General features: G+C 39.4%; 1 protein-coding gene across 12 annotated transcripts in view; it reads right to left on the minus strand.

Moving 5' to 3' along the window:
- The window catches only part of USP54 (ubiquitin specific peptidase 54), a 130,009-nt gene that overhangs the window by 70,776 nt on the left and 44,005 nt on the right, over window positions 1-15,228 (minus strand). The window contains exon 1 of one of the 12 annotated variants that reach the window (XM_070781918.1): window positions 11,684-11,964. The exons of 10 other annotated variants lie outside the window; for them this stretch is intronic. The gene's annotated coding sequence lies outside the window, so the exon portion shown is untranslated. Of the gene's footprint in view, window positions 1-9,913; window positions 10,053-11,683; window positions 11,965-15,228 lie in introns of those variants that run through there. One more of the 12 variants, XM_070781919.1, reaches the window with a different exon arrangement.

Genomic DNA, 15,228 nt, shown 5'->3' on the forward strand with positions numbered 1-15,228 from the left:
AAAATTATCCAATTTTCTTAAATAGCAGATAAACATATAAAAAGATATTTACCATTATTATTAGTCTTTAGGGGGATGGAATTAAAATCACACTACATAGCTAAAAACAAAAACTATAAAAAGAAGTTATTTAAAATCTGACAACAACAAATACTAGAGAATAAGAATGAGAGCAACTGAAAGTCTCCCAAACCGCTGACAAAAATGCAAAATGACTCTGTTAGCAATTACATACAATGTTAAATGTACTTTTACCATCTGAACTAGCAACCTCATTTCTAGGTATTTTACCCAAAAAGAAATAAAAGCTTATGCTACGTAAAAACCTTTACACAAATGTTTACAGTGCCTTTATATATAATCACCGAAAACTGGAAATAACCCAAATGTTCTTCAACTAGTAAATGGTACATACATACATTAAACTCAACAATAGAAAGTAATAATACTAACACACAAAATAATATGGATGAATCTGAAATGTACTATGATGAGACTCGAAAGGTCATATGCTATACAATTTTACTTTTATGACATTTTGGAAAAGTCAAAATTAAAATTCAAAAGTCAAAACAGACCAGTAGTTGCCAGAAGTTGGAGGTGAGGGTAAGAGTTGATTACAAAGGGGCAGTACCAGCATGATGAAGCTGTTACATGTCTTGATTGTGCTGGGAGTTACACTACCTCTATACATGTAGAGGAATGTTAGGTCCATGAATCAAGGTAAATTGGATGTGGTCAAATAGAAGATGGTAAGAGTAAACATTGACATTTTAGTACTTGGTGAACTAAAATGGATGGCAACTGGCAAATTTAATTCAGATGGTAATTATATCTACTACTGTGGGCAAGAATCCCTTAGAAGAAATGGAGTAGCCATCATAGTCAACAAGAGTCCAAAATGCAGTGAAAGTGAAGTCGCTTAGTCATGTCCGACTCTTTGCAACCCCGTGGACTATAGCCCGCCAGGCTCCTCTGTCTATGGGATTCTCCAGGCAAGAATACTGGAGTGGTTTGCCATTTCCTTCTCCAAATATCTTTTTCTTCCCCCCTTCCTGGACCACAGTGGCATGTGCGATCTTCCCAGACCGGGGATTGAACCTATGCTGTGTGCCACGGGAACACAGAGTCTTAACCACTGGGCCATGAGGAAGTCCACTTTGGTTGCAATTTCAAAAGCAACAGAATGATCTCAGCTCATTCCCAAGGCAAGCCATTCAACATCACAGTAATCCCAGTCTACGCCCCAACCACTAATGCCAAAGAAGCTAAGTCGAACAGTTCTATGAAGACCTACAAGGCCTTCTAGAATTAAAACCAAAAAACATGTCCTTTTCATCATAGGGGATTGGAATACAAAGTAGGAAGTCAAGAGATAACTGTACTAACAAGCAAGTTTGCCCTTGGAGTACCAAGTGAAGCAGGGCAAAGGCTACTAAGAGTTTTGTCAAGAGAACACGCTGGTCAGAGCAAACGGGTTGTCTGAGGAGGCCATACAAATAGCTGAGAAAAGAGAAGGGAAAGGCAAAGGAGAAAGGAAAAGATATACCCAACTAATGCAGTTCCAAAGAATAGCAAGGAGAGATCAGAAAGCATTCTTAAGTGAACAACGCAAAGAAGTAGAGGAAAACAATACAACAGGAAAGAAAAGAGATCTCTTCAAGAAAATTAGAGATACCAAAGGAACATTTCATTGAGATGGTCACAATAAAGGACAAAAATGGCAAGGACCTAATAGAAGCAGGAGAGATTAAGAAGAGGTGGCAAGGATACACAGAAGAACTATACAAAAAAAGGTTTTAATGATCCGGATAAGCATGATGCTGTGGTCACTCACCTAGAGCCAGACCTCCTGGAATGCAAAGTCAAGTGGGCCTTAGGAAGCAACACTACAAACAAAGCTAGTGGAGGTGATGGAATTCCAGTTGAGCTATTTCAAATCTTAAAAGATGATGCTGTGAAAGTGCTGCACTCAATATGCCAGCCAATCTGGAAAACTCAGCAGTGGCCACAGGACTGAAAAAGGTCAGTTTCCATTCCAATCCCAAAGAAAGGCAATGCCAAAGAATGTTCAAACTACCACACAACTGCATTCATTTCACATGCTTCCCAAGGTAATGCTCAGTATCCTTCAAGCTAGTCTTCAACAGTACATAAACCAACAACATCGAGATGTACAAGACGGATTTAGAAAAGGCAGAGGAACCAGAGATCAAATTGCCAACATCCACTGGATCACAGAAAAAGCAAGAGAATTCCACAAAAACATCTACTTCTGCTTCATTGACTACACTAAAGCCTTTGACTGTGTGGATCACAACAAACTGTGAAAATTTCTTAAAGAAATACCAGACCACCTGACCTGCCTCCTGAGAAACCTCAGGTCAAGAAGCAACAGTCAAGAAACAACAGTCAGAACCAGACATGGGACAATGGAATGGTTCAAAATTGGGAAAAGAATACATCAAGGCTGTATATTGTCACCCTGCTTATTTAACTTACATGCAGAGTACATCATGCGAAATGCCAGGCTGGATGAATCACAAATTGGAATCAAGATTACCAGTAGAAATATTAACCACCTCAGATACGCAGATGACATCACCATTATGGCAGAAAGCAAAGAGGAACTCTTTGCTCTTGCCTCTAGATGAGGGTGAAAGAGAAGAGTGAAAAAGCTGGCTTAAAACTCAACATTCAGAAAACTAAGATCATGGCATCCAGTCCCATCACTTCATGGCAAATAGATGGGGAAAAAGTGGAAACAATGACAGATTTTATTTTCTTGGACTCCAAAATCACTGCAGACATGAAAAGATGCTTGCTCCTTGGAAGAAAAGCTATGACCAACCTAAACAGCACATTAAAGAGCAGAGACATCACTTTGCCAACAAAGGTCTGTATAGTCATATCTATGGCTTTTCCAGTAGTCATGTACAGATGAGAGCCAGACCATAAAGAAGGCTGAGCATCAAAGAATTGATACTTTTGAACTGTGGCGCTAGAGAAGACTCTTGAGAGTCCCTTGGACAGCAAGGAGATCAAACCAGTCAATCCTAAAGGAAATCAGTCCTGAATGTTCATTGATTGGAAGGACTGATGCTGAAGCTGAAGCTCCAATACTTTGGCTACTTGATGTGAAGAGGTGACTCACTGGAAAAGACCCTGATTCTGGGAAAGATTAAGGGCAAGAGGAGAAGGGGGCAACCGAGGATGAGATGGTTGGATGGCATCACTGACTCAATGGCCAGGAGCTGGAGCAAACCCCAACACATAGTGAAGTACAGGAAAGTCTGAAGGGCTGCAGTTCTCGGGGTTGCAAAGAGTCGGACACGACTGAGCCACTTAACAACCACCACTACCACCAAGGTTGAATCATGAAGAAATTAAAAATCTGAACATAAATTCTTATATTTATTTAATCTTTAATCTACTTTAAAGTAATCTACTTTAGACTTTTTAAATCATCATTACTACTGGGATTTACTAAGTCAAAACAGCCTGCCTCACTTTCCTGTCTCTAACATCAGGTATACTCCTAGGAAGCTTAGAAGCCAAAATTGGGAAGGAAGCGTGTCATCTTATTACCTATTAGTGAAATGCAGTTACTAAGCTTTATGTCCCATATTGTTCCCAATCTGAACATACTAACTTCCTGTGGGCAGGGTAAAAACCTTTCCCCTGTGGGAAATGACAGAAAACAGTGGGTCCCAAACTTTTTGCAGATTCCCACATCCAGAAGCAGACTTAACAAGAAACCATGAAGATTAAATTTCAAGGCACTCTCTTGCACAGGCCCTCAGGCCCAATATTCAATTTTCTATTTTTTAAAAAATGTTTTCCTTAAAGTGGGTCCCCTAAATTATATTAAGCTCCAGGACCCACAGAATCTGAATCATATTACAGAAAATGGGCTTCTATCGTACATGTTACTTGAAAAAATATTTAATTCAAAAAGCTACTTTGAATTCAGTAATACTAATAAATTTGTATTTTACTAATCAAACATCTAATATGTTATTCATTGTTTACAATTTTCTTAGCACTAAATAGACCTAAATTGTACTGTCTGGTTTACATTTGGATTTTTCATTCTTAGGCAGACTGTAATATTTCTACTACAGATCCACAGTTGACAGAGTAGAAATGGCAGGGCTAAATTTAAAAGGCTCAAGACTGACAGCGTTAGAGCAATAAAGCTCTAGCTGATGACCTTCAGAAAAAAAAATCATTTTATTTCTCTGTATTAATGAAACACAGAGAATGATTACTTCACAATGAGTATATACAATACATCATAATGTGCTGCCATATTTCTCAGGCCAAAGTATTAAACCAGGCTACAGATGCAGCTACCCTAGCTATCCACTACTGTATTCCACACCAAACAGCTAAGCTGCTCGTAGCCTCTATTTCTGAAAAAACCCTAAGCAGTCATTCAAATGTTTGGTGAAATGAAACTGGCTTATGCCTAAAGAGAAATGAGGCCTGGAAGGACACTGGGCCACAGGAAGAGCCCATCACCCTAAGAGACAGTGGGGTGAAGGGGGTTCAGAGACATATAGCTTATTAGCACTGGAGACTTCATTATGAATGGGATACGAGTGTGACTGACACCAGTAAAGACTAGAGGGATTTGCTCCTGCAGAACCTGAGGGTCCTTTGATGAAACTAGGAATAAGGTACAAGTACCCTGGAAGGGGATAAGTCTCTTACGGAAATTCATTTCATAATCATTAAATGAAGTTCAGTGAGGTCTCTAAGTAATACTACTAATTCCATGCACAGAGAATTCCATGACATTCATGCAAATGACAGTATCAAAATATCTCCAACCAGATATTTATCAACTACAAAGGAAAGAATTTAACTTTACTGTAGAGAAACCAGGCAGAGAGGCCCTTAACCAAGTGATCGGGTCAAACATCACCAGCAAAAATAAATAATGACATTATGAATCCCGTGTTAATAATGCATTGAGAACACATTTCTGTGATAGTCTTGACTAAACCTTATAATCTCAGTTCAATCATGAGAGGGAAAAAAAAAAAAGACAAATCTAAATTGAGGGACATTTGACCAAATACCTGGCTAATACTCTCCCAAAATGTCAGAGTTATAAAAGACAAAGAAAGACTGAGAAACTTTTACAGAACAGAAGAGACTAACGAAGAAAAATGCGTGAAATGCAATGTGAGATCCTAGATAGAATCCTCAGTAAAGAATAATGATGAACAAACTAGTGAAGCTTGAAGGTCTTTCCTTAATAGTATCGAACCAAAGTTAATTTCCTGGTTCTCATCATTGTACTACGGTTATACAAGATGATAACATGAAAGGAAGCTGAGTAAGAGATATCTAAAAACACTCTGTACCATCTTTACAACTTTTCTGTAAGTCCCAAATTAGTTCAAAACAAAAAACTTTTTAACTATGCAAATACTTCACTGAGGGAGATGAAAGCTTGGCCCCAGTAAGGAACAGAGGTATTTGGAGGATTAACTTTCTACACTTACAAGTGTAGGTGGACGAATAGTTTGTGATCATGGGGAACTTAAGAGTCCAGTGAAGACTTCTTTGAAATCTATGGGTTTACGATGTTTACCCTCACAGTTCAGCAGGTAATGGGTTAAGTTCTATTAGTTCAGAAGTCTGTTTCTCAGAGCTTGATTTACCTGGAATGAACTATTAGAAAAGTTTTTCAATCTGTAAGATCAAGAAAAAGTAAATGTAAAAGGACAGGGGTCTTGTTAGGGTGATGCATTTTTTCCCCCTCTTTTCTCTATTTTCTAAATTATCTATAATTCACGGATAAATTATGTTTAGTTTACAATTTCCTTCAAGTAAAACTAAAATTGGATTTTAAACTCATTTTCCCTAAGAACAGAATGAAAGGGCTCTGGACCAGAGGCAACAAATCATTGAGACACCTAAGATCCTAACAATATGAAAGCTGTTTAATAATTGGTAACTACTGCCTATCTAAAAACAGGAGGCTAGATTTCGATTTCTATTTCTTTTCATTCCAATCTCATTGCTACTGCTGCTATGTTCAGATCCTCTCCCCACTGGGCTACTACACCACATTACTGACTCATTGCCAGACCTCCATTGCTGCATATGAGACCAGCAGAGGACTCCTAAAATACCATGCCATTCCCCTTTTCGATGGCTTCTAGTGATGAGGATTCTTTTGGCTAGAGAAAAATGGTACTTTAAAAAATAAAAAATGGAATTTTCATAATTCACAAGGGGAGAAATTAATGGATGGAGTTTTCACAAGTTTCTCTCCCATAATTTTTTCCTGTCCACTTATTCCACTCTCGGGGCAAAAACATGAACAAACAGTAAACTTAAAGAAAACCAAAGCAGTCAGCAGGACCTACTTTGACAATTTTTGTTACTGACTCATGTTCATGATTGTGTTTTTCTTATTGCATGTTTTTATTTTGTTTTCTTTTTCATGTTTTTATATTCACATATTCTGCTAGTAAAATTAACTACTAACTTATAAAATTGAATTAAATATGTGTGACACTTACACAAAGTTTAAGAGTCATTAGACCTTACCACCATTTTCCAGTTACATCTTGTACTCACTCATTCACAAATGAATTTGTAGAAGATATACCTGGATCAATTGATCAGATATCTGAGCCCCTATTAAGTGCCCCTCACTCATCTTCCACTCCAAGATGAGCATTCCCATCCTCTCCCATATTACAGTTACTTGTATACAGGGACTACCTCATATATTCCTTAAGGGTATCTTTCATTCCACAGAGAAGTTGAATATAACAGGCACCGAATCACTGAAAGTTTATTTCAAGAGGAAACTTTCTGTTTGAAGGGATAAGGATCTAGAACAATCAATTCCAACATTCTGATAGACTCTGACTCTCCTTAAATGAGTCCCCCAAATCTCCATATCTAGCTTGAGATATTGCAGACATTTTTTTCTAAGAAGACTATATAAGTGAATCAATATTTGCTTTTGATTCAAGCTTAAAAATAAACACAGATAGCATCTACAAGCATTAAAAAAAGGTCACACTATTTGTTGATTTATGGGCTGATTATTGCAAACTCCCCAGTGAATACTGCTACCCAACTCAAACAATTTCCTGTGGGTTGGACTTTGGCAGCCTCAAATTATTACATCATGTACAACAAGAAAAACTCTATGCTGATAAAAGACAGAAAGCTTTATTTTTTTCTTTTGTGAGAACTTGGAAAACTGTCATTTACCATAAATCTGTCCAAAACCAGCTGGAAAAAAAAAAACAAGCCAAGTTTCACTTTGTTATAAATGACAAACTAAATAACTAAGAAATGACAGTTGTATGCTACTTAGCCCCTCCTTACAAAGATCCAGAGCTATATGGGTAATTTACCGACTTGTATGGGAGGCAGTGGGCTTTCCAGGCAGCCAGGGGATGAAGAATCCACCTGCAATGCAGGAGACACAGGGGACAAGGGTTCGATCCCTGGATTGGGAAGATCCCCTGGAGGAGGGCATGGCAACCCACTCCAGTATTCTTGTCTGAAGAATCCCATGGACAGAGGAGCCTGGTAGACTACAGTCCATGCGGTCACAAAGAGTCGGACATAACTGAAGCAACTGAGCACAAATGAACATAAGAGAGGCAGCAAGACAGTAGAAAGAACTCAGTGGCTAAAAACACAGCGTCTACAGGAGCAACTGCCTTACATAACCTCAGGAAACACCATGCTCATTGTGGAGATCCAGGAGGTACCATTCTAAGAGAATACAATGTGAATTTTAAAAGTTTGGGAGCTAGAGTTCACAGGGCAGAACAGTTTTGGATTCTACCACCTAACATCTGTGTCATCTTGACCAACTTACTGAATCAATTATTGAAGTCTCCGATAATGACGTGGGATTAAAAAATAACATGTCTCCCACAGAACTCTTACAAGGATTAAATGAAATAGTGTGTATGTGTGCATGTGTGTAAAATTAGCCCAGTATCTAGGACTTAGTAAATGAGGCATAAATGTTTTGATGATAAAAATTAATAAATAAATGTTTTGATGATAATTATCATAAAGAAGAATAAGATGAATCTACATTCCAATCCTGCTCCATCACGTTCAGGTCATTTACCACCTGTAATAAATGTGATTTATTGAGAGTACTGTAACAAAATTCTAATATTCAGGGCCAGATACAAAATAGAAGTTCCATAAGTAGTAGCTATGATGATGAAAACTGCATCCCCATACCAATTGTCTCTCTTTCCTTTTCCCTCTCTCTCTTATACACACAAACACAGACACACATACACTTACTATAAAAATTCTATGAGATTAAATTATAATTGATAGTACAAACAGAAAGCCATATCAAAATGAAGGAAAATGTATTCCAAAAATAATGCATTCTCAATACAATTCAACTATTGGTTTTTCTAGTAGCCATGTATGGATGTGAGAGTTGGACCATAAAGAAGCCTGAGTGCCAAAGAATTGATACTTTCGAACTGTAGTGTTAGAGTAGACTCTTGAGAGTCCCTTGGACAGCAAAGAGATCAAACCAGTCAATCCTAAAGGAAATCAGTCCTGAATAATCATTGGAAGGACTGATGCTAAAGTTGAAGCTCCCATATTTTAGCCACCTGATGTGAAGAGCCAACTCACTGGAAAAGACCCTGATGTTGGGAAAGATTGAAGGCAGGAGGAGGACGACAGTGGATGAGATGGCTGGATGGCATCACCAACTCGATGGACATGGATTTGAGCAAACTCTGAGAGATAGTGAAGGACAGGGAAGCCCGGAGTGCTGCAGTTCATAGAGTCCTAGGGGTCATAGAGTCGGACACGACCAAGCAACTGAACAATCACTGTCAACATTTAGCTCAAAAAACTTCAGTGACAAAATACTTATAGTCAAAACTCCTAGGACTTAAATGGTCTTCCACAGTCTTAACCCATGTATTTCCAACCTCAAGTATCACTGTTCCCCTTAAAACAGAATAGAAGATTTGTTCTCCATATATGCCCAGCATTTTACTCAATAAGGAATATGTACATTTATTCAAGAAAGTCTGCATATAAGTGGACCCATGAAGTTCCATCCCCTGTTGTCCAAGAGTCATCTGTATTATCCTTGCCCTGGCCTCATCTTCCCAGTACTTCCTAATACTAGAAATCCACTCCACTCAACAAACCTGTTTGAAGAAGCCACTCAGCTGGTAAGTTATAGTAATGATGACTAATGACAATCACACCCTATTAGAAAGGAGTAGTCATTTATAATTAGTTCATTTCCCAAAAGATTTTCTAAATACTGTTCCCCACCAACTGGGACTTACTCTGTCTCAGGAACTTTGTTATTCAGTGCTTACCCAACACATAAGTACTTTATTAGAATACAAAGTAGAATGTTACATTGCTTTACCTTCAACAAATGTTCAGTGACTGTTAAATAAATAAATGAAGAACTGAGTTTTTTTAAACACATTTTTCAATTTAGAGAGAACTCAGTTATAAGCATAATCAGTCACCTCTTTATTTCTTCCCTGAATCTACCTAAATCTATCATACCTAAATCATATTATACCTAAATTGTACCTTCTGTTTCTCAAAGGTCTATGGAAGAAAGATACTTTACCTAATAGCCAGTAGGACAAACACAACATTCTACTCATATACATAGCTAATATCCAAACTAGTAACAATGGCAGATAAAGGAAAGAGAATCAACAGCAATTATAGGCACCAAGACAGCAAAATGATAACTACGCATTAAATAAAGTTGCCTTATACTATCCTTTAGCTCAGTATCTTAGAATCAAAGTTTTTTCCTAATTTTTTAAACCACTGAGGTTTTTTCTTTAACTTAAATGCTCAATTACAACCATTCACTATTTATGAATCATTATAAACTTACCATTACCCGAATTATTTCAGCACAAACAATAATGAAAGCATGATGGCTCTATCAAAAGCCACTGCCTGCACTGACTTGCCTCCCTTCTGCTGGGAGAACACTGGCACTGAATGGCACAAGCAACTCCAGTGTGAGACACTAGGCACATGACTGGGAAGGTGACAGAGGACACCGAGAGAAGGAGTGGAGGGGTGGGCAGGAGTCCACTGAAGTTCACTCCAGAAGCCTTCACGATACTCAAGCAAAAACATGCTACCAGACTCCCGGTTTTAAGCCAGTTCAGATCTTACTTCTACCACTGACAACTGAGAGACCTGCGGCACCTCTTCCGGCTGTAAGATTATAATAACAGCAGCCGCCACGTGTGCCACGAGCCCTGTTCCCCAGTTGTGTCCCACTCTCTGCGACCCCATGAACTGTAGCCTGTCAGGCTCCTCTGTCCATGGAATTTTCCAGGCAAGGACACTGGAGTGGGTTGCCATTTCCTCCTCCAGGGGATCTTCCAAGCGCAAGGATCAAACCCCCATCTCTTGTGTCCCCTGCATTGACAGATGGTTCTTGACCAAGAGTGCCACCTGGGAAGCCATCACTTAGTGAACACCAACTCTGTGCTAGCCACAAGACAAATGGTACATCCTTTAATTCTCATGATTCATCTACCAAGTAGGCATTATTTCCCTCATTTTCCAGAAAAGTAAAACCCAAGTTCCACTCGTGCTCAACTGTTTCCCAGGGGGATAATACTACCTACTTAACAAGGTTGTACTAGAAATTAGAAGTAAATGCAAAGCACTTACCACATGAACTAGCACTTGTCACACAGTAGGAGCTTAGGAATTCATTATTATACAAGTGCACCTATCACTTGAATAAGTGACTCAATTGAACTTCAATGAAATCCCACAAATAAGTTTTCCTTTATATCATCTTCCATACAAAAATAATAATTAGCAGTACTTCTGTAGAACCCAAGGTTTACAACTTTATAACTGTTTAAAATACCATAGGATCATCCATTCAGTGCCAATACACAAACACACACACACACATATACTGTTTTTTAGTTGAGAATCAAAATGTATAACCCAAGGAAATAGAAAGCCCATTATGAAAGTGATATTTGCCTTAAGCTGAGTACCAAAATATTAAATATTTTACTTACAAAAAGATTATAGATCTCACATCTCAAGAGAGAAGGTGCTAATGAACAAATCTAACTTCCCAAAAATAATTCCCAGAAGCATCTGTTATCCTCAAGTACTCAGCAAACCATTTCCCAGAACTGACAATATATTGCCAAAATCTTAGTGAATTTTGCCAACATTCTGCTGAGAGGAAAAAAGAATCATTCCAGTTCTTGAAATAAGTGCTACTTTTCAGTTTAGCCACAAAATACGGTCTTTTCTCTGTTATTACTTTTATCAATATGTTAATACTGAAAATAAATATAAAGAAATCACAAATAATCTTCTGTCTGAAGGAAATTTAAATCCACATCCCTTATCTTTAATTCTATAAGCTCAAGAAAATCTATGAGAATGGGTTTTTAAACCAATAATAAAAATCAATTTTCTAAAGCCTTAATAATTGAATCAGAGGAGGGAAGAACAGAAACAACAGTCAGCATTAAAGAAGCCTTCTGAAAGTTAAGAGTCCTATAACCTCAATTTCAAAATTTAAACTTTTGCTGTTAAAAGCAACACTTCACAAAGACTGATCAGTTCCCTCCATCCCTCCATCCATCCCGTTTTACCACAAACACACACTCACCAGAGAGCAGACTCAACTCCCAGCAAAAGGCCTTCAGCAATCAAGGGCATTTGTGGGACGAGAGATACAGGAATGGGGAGGGGCAAGCAAAGAGCTGGAGTTCTGGGGAGGGAAGGGTACGGAGTGAGGAGAGGCAGCTAACAACAATGGAAAACTGTGATTCTAAGCCACAAAGGCTTCCCACAGAACAGGGTAACAGGGGAAGGACAATTCTTTTCACCACCTACCAGGAGCTCAGCACTGATAACTCATAATAAAGCTAAAAAGATGGAGCTTCCAACTAAACACAAAGTAAACTTAAGAAACTAACCAAAAGTAACTTGAAAGGACATATCACAAACTTCATAGAGGCTTAAGAAAAACATTTAGGAGTCGGTTTCCTCCAGGGGCATTCCTGATGACAAAGGTCAGCAGTATAACAATAAGGTCTGCAGAGTGGCAGCTGCTTTCAAATGGAGGGCTAGCACTAAAAAACAGTCCTTTGCACTAACAGTCAAAAGGAGCACCAGAAGACACGTAACACTGTGATTATTTAAATCCTTAATTCACAATTCTAAGACTATCTAGACTTAAGTTGAATTAGATCATTTTAAGAGGCAAAACTATCTCAACTCCTTTAAAAAAAGATATTCTTAAAGAAAATTTTTGTGTGAACCGAGCCGTTAGATTCAAGAATAATTTTTCTAAAGCTTGAAATCTCAAAGGGTCCCAACCTGAAAAGTAAAGACAGTAAAGATCTTCCCTACTTCTCTCAGGGAAGAGGCCAAACAAATTATATCATCAAGAACAATCAGCAGGCAGAGTCCTACCCCCAAACATGTGATCAGTCCACCCAGAACTTACATTTGCAGGCGGGGCACAAAGGCCCCAGAGGACCAGCACACACCCTTCTATGTACTGCTTACTCCCTGTTAGAAACCAGTTTTACTGAAAGGAGTTGTTTTATAAGCATACAGATGAAAAACTCACCAGCAGAACCCTCGCCAAATAGGAAGGAAAGTCTGCAGAGATGGTTATATATTCCAGAAATGGAATATTTCCTGCCATATCAATAAACAAGGATACCACAGTCATCAGCAATTGCAGCCCTCCTATGTGTGTGTGTGTGTGTGTGTGTATATATACACACACACATATATATGTTTTTCCTCGTAGCTCAGACAACCTGGAATCAACAACCCCTGGTTCAGGAAGATCCCTGGAGAAGGGAATGGCTACCCACTCCAATATTCTTGCCAGGAGAATTCCATCGACAGAGAAGCCTAGAGGACTACAGTCCTTGGGGTTATAAAGAGTCAGACACAATTGAGTGACTAACACTTTCACTTTCATTTATATACGTGTGTGTGTGTGTGTGTGTGTGTGTGTGTGTGTTGGAGAAGGCAATGGCACCCCACTCGAGTACTCTTGCCTGGAACATCCCATGGACGGAGGAGCCTGGTAGGCTGCAGTCCATGGGGTCTCGAAGAGTAGGGCATGACTGAGCGACTTCACTTTCACTTTTCACTTTCATGCACTGGAGAAGGAAATGGCAACCCACTCCAGTGTTCTTGCCTGGAGAATCCCAGGGATGGGGGAGCCTGGTGGGCTGCCGTCTATGGGGTCGCAGAGTTGGACACAACTGAAGCGACTTAGCAGCAGCAGCAGCAGTGTGTGTGTGTGTACCTGCAGCAGTGTGTGTGTGTGTACCTGCAGCCATCAGACTACAACTACTTCCTATGATGAGCCCTGAGGAAAAGAAGCTCAGGATGGAAAAACACAGGATACTGGCCCCAGATAAGCATTAGTTGCTAAGTTGTGTCCAGCTCCTTGCAACCCATGGACTGTAGCCCACTGGGTTCCTCTGTCCACGGGATTTCCCAGGCAAGAATACCAGAGTGGTTGCCATTTTGTCAGGGAATCTTCCCAATCCAGGGATTGAACCTGGGGCCTCCTGCATTGCAGGCAGATTCTTTACCACCTGAACAACCAAAGCAGCCCAGCTCCAGATAAGTGAGTTACATAAGCAAGGGATGATTACAGTGAGCCCAGATTCTTCCATCTTCCCATACACAGAAAAGCACCAAATTCCTTCACTTGGGATATCTGGCTTTCTTCAATTAACAACAATTTTTTGATGTTCAGACTACCTGCCCTTTGTTGAAAAACTTCTATATAACCTGGCTCCTTCCCTCATCTCCGAGTGATCTCTCAGAGTTACTTAAGATGCTGCCTCTTGGACTTAGGCCCTAAAAATTTCCACCAAATAAAATATAACTCTCAACCTTTAGGTTGTGAATATTTTTAAGTTGACATATTTATTCATAATTCATGGAATTAATCAAATAAAACTAGCGTACTGGGGCAGAGTTACAGAGCTTCAACCCTGGTTACAATGTAACTAAATACCATGACTTCTCATCTCAGTCAAGTAAGGGATGTTATCCACAGGCAAACACATTAATGGACTGTAATCTTTTTTGAAGCCCCTCAGAAAATATTCCACGCAAAACTCTCCTGTGTACTCACATTCTGCCTTGTAAAAGTTATTTTTGGACTTTTCTTATTTCCTTTTCATAGGAGGAGATTAGACTGCATAGGAGTCTATCTCATAACGAGAACCCTGTGTCAACCACTGGCCCTCTCAACTAAAAATAAATTAAGTAACTACAGCTTTGTGCTAGACGAGTGCCAAATTGCTTGTAGGAGTGTTTTTGTGGCATGATTACTAGGTCAAGATGTTGCCGGGAGACCCCTTCCAAAGGCTTGAAAACGAATTGTCCGAGGAGACACATGTACTGACAAAGCAAAAGACTTTATGGGAAGGGGCGCTGGGGTGGACAGCAGGAGGGTAGAACTGTTCTACCACATGGCTCACTGTCTTAGGTTTTATGCTAAGAGGGTTATTAGTTTGGGGGTTGTCGCTGGACAATCTTGTTTGGCCCATATTTGGTCTGACTTAAGTTTCTTCCTGGTGGTGAAACAGGAGGGAAGGGGGCAGGGCACAACCTTTAAAAGAATGACATAGCCTGAGGACACAACAAAAACTGATTAGAGCCAAACAGGTCCAAGATGGTGAACCAGTCAACTTCCACTAAACCTTGAGCCTCAGTATACACTCATTGTACCACAGCAGCGAGCTAAGTGACACAACAATGCTGAGGCCAACCATCAAAGAGCAAAAAGTAGGCAATAGCCCAATTCCTGTTAATCCTTGCTCCTTCTCCAAAATAATTGGAATACTCTTCCCACTCATTGGGCTTCCCTGGGGGCTCAGCTGGTTAAGAACCCACCTGCCAATGCAGGAGACTCAAGAGACATGGGTTCGATCCCTGGGTCAGGAAGATCCCCTGGAGAGGGGAATGGGAACAGTTTCAGAAAAAAACAAAACATACATCAACAGATGAATGGATAAATAAATGTGACATATTCACTGCACAGAATAGTATTCAGTCATTATATGAATAAAGTATTAACACATGCTACCACATGTAAATATTGAAAACAGTAAGTGAAAAGGCCAGTAATAAGGATCTCCTGTTGTATGATCCCAATTATATGAAACA

This window comes from Bos indicus, chromosome 28 (genome assembly GCF_029378745.1).
Source record: "Bos indicus isolate NIAB-ARS_2022 breed Sahiwal x Tharparkar chromosome 28, NIAB-ARS_B.indTharparkar_mat_pri_1.0, whole genome shotgun sequence".
Classification (NCBI taxonomy): Eukaryota; Metazoa; Chordata; class Mammalia; order Artiodactyla; family Bovidae; genus Bos; species Bos indicus.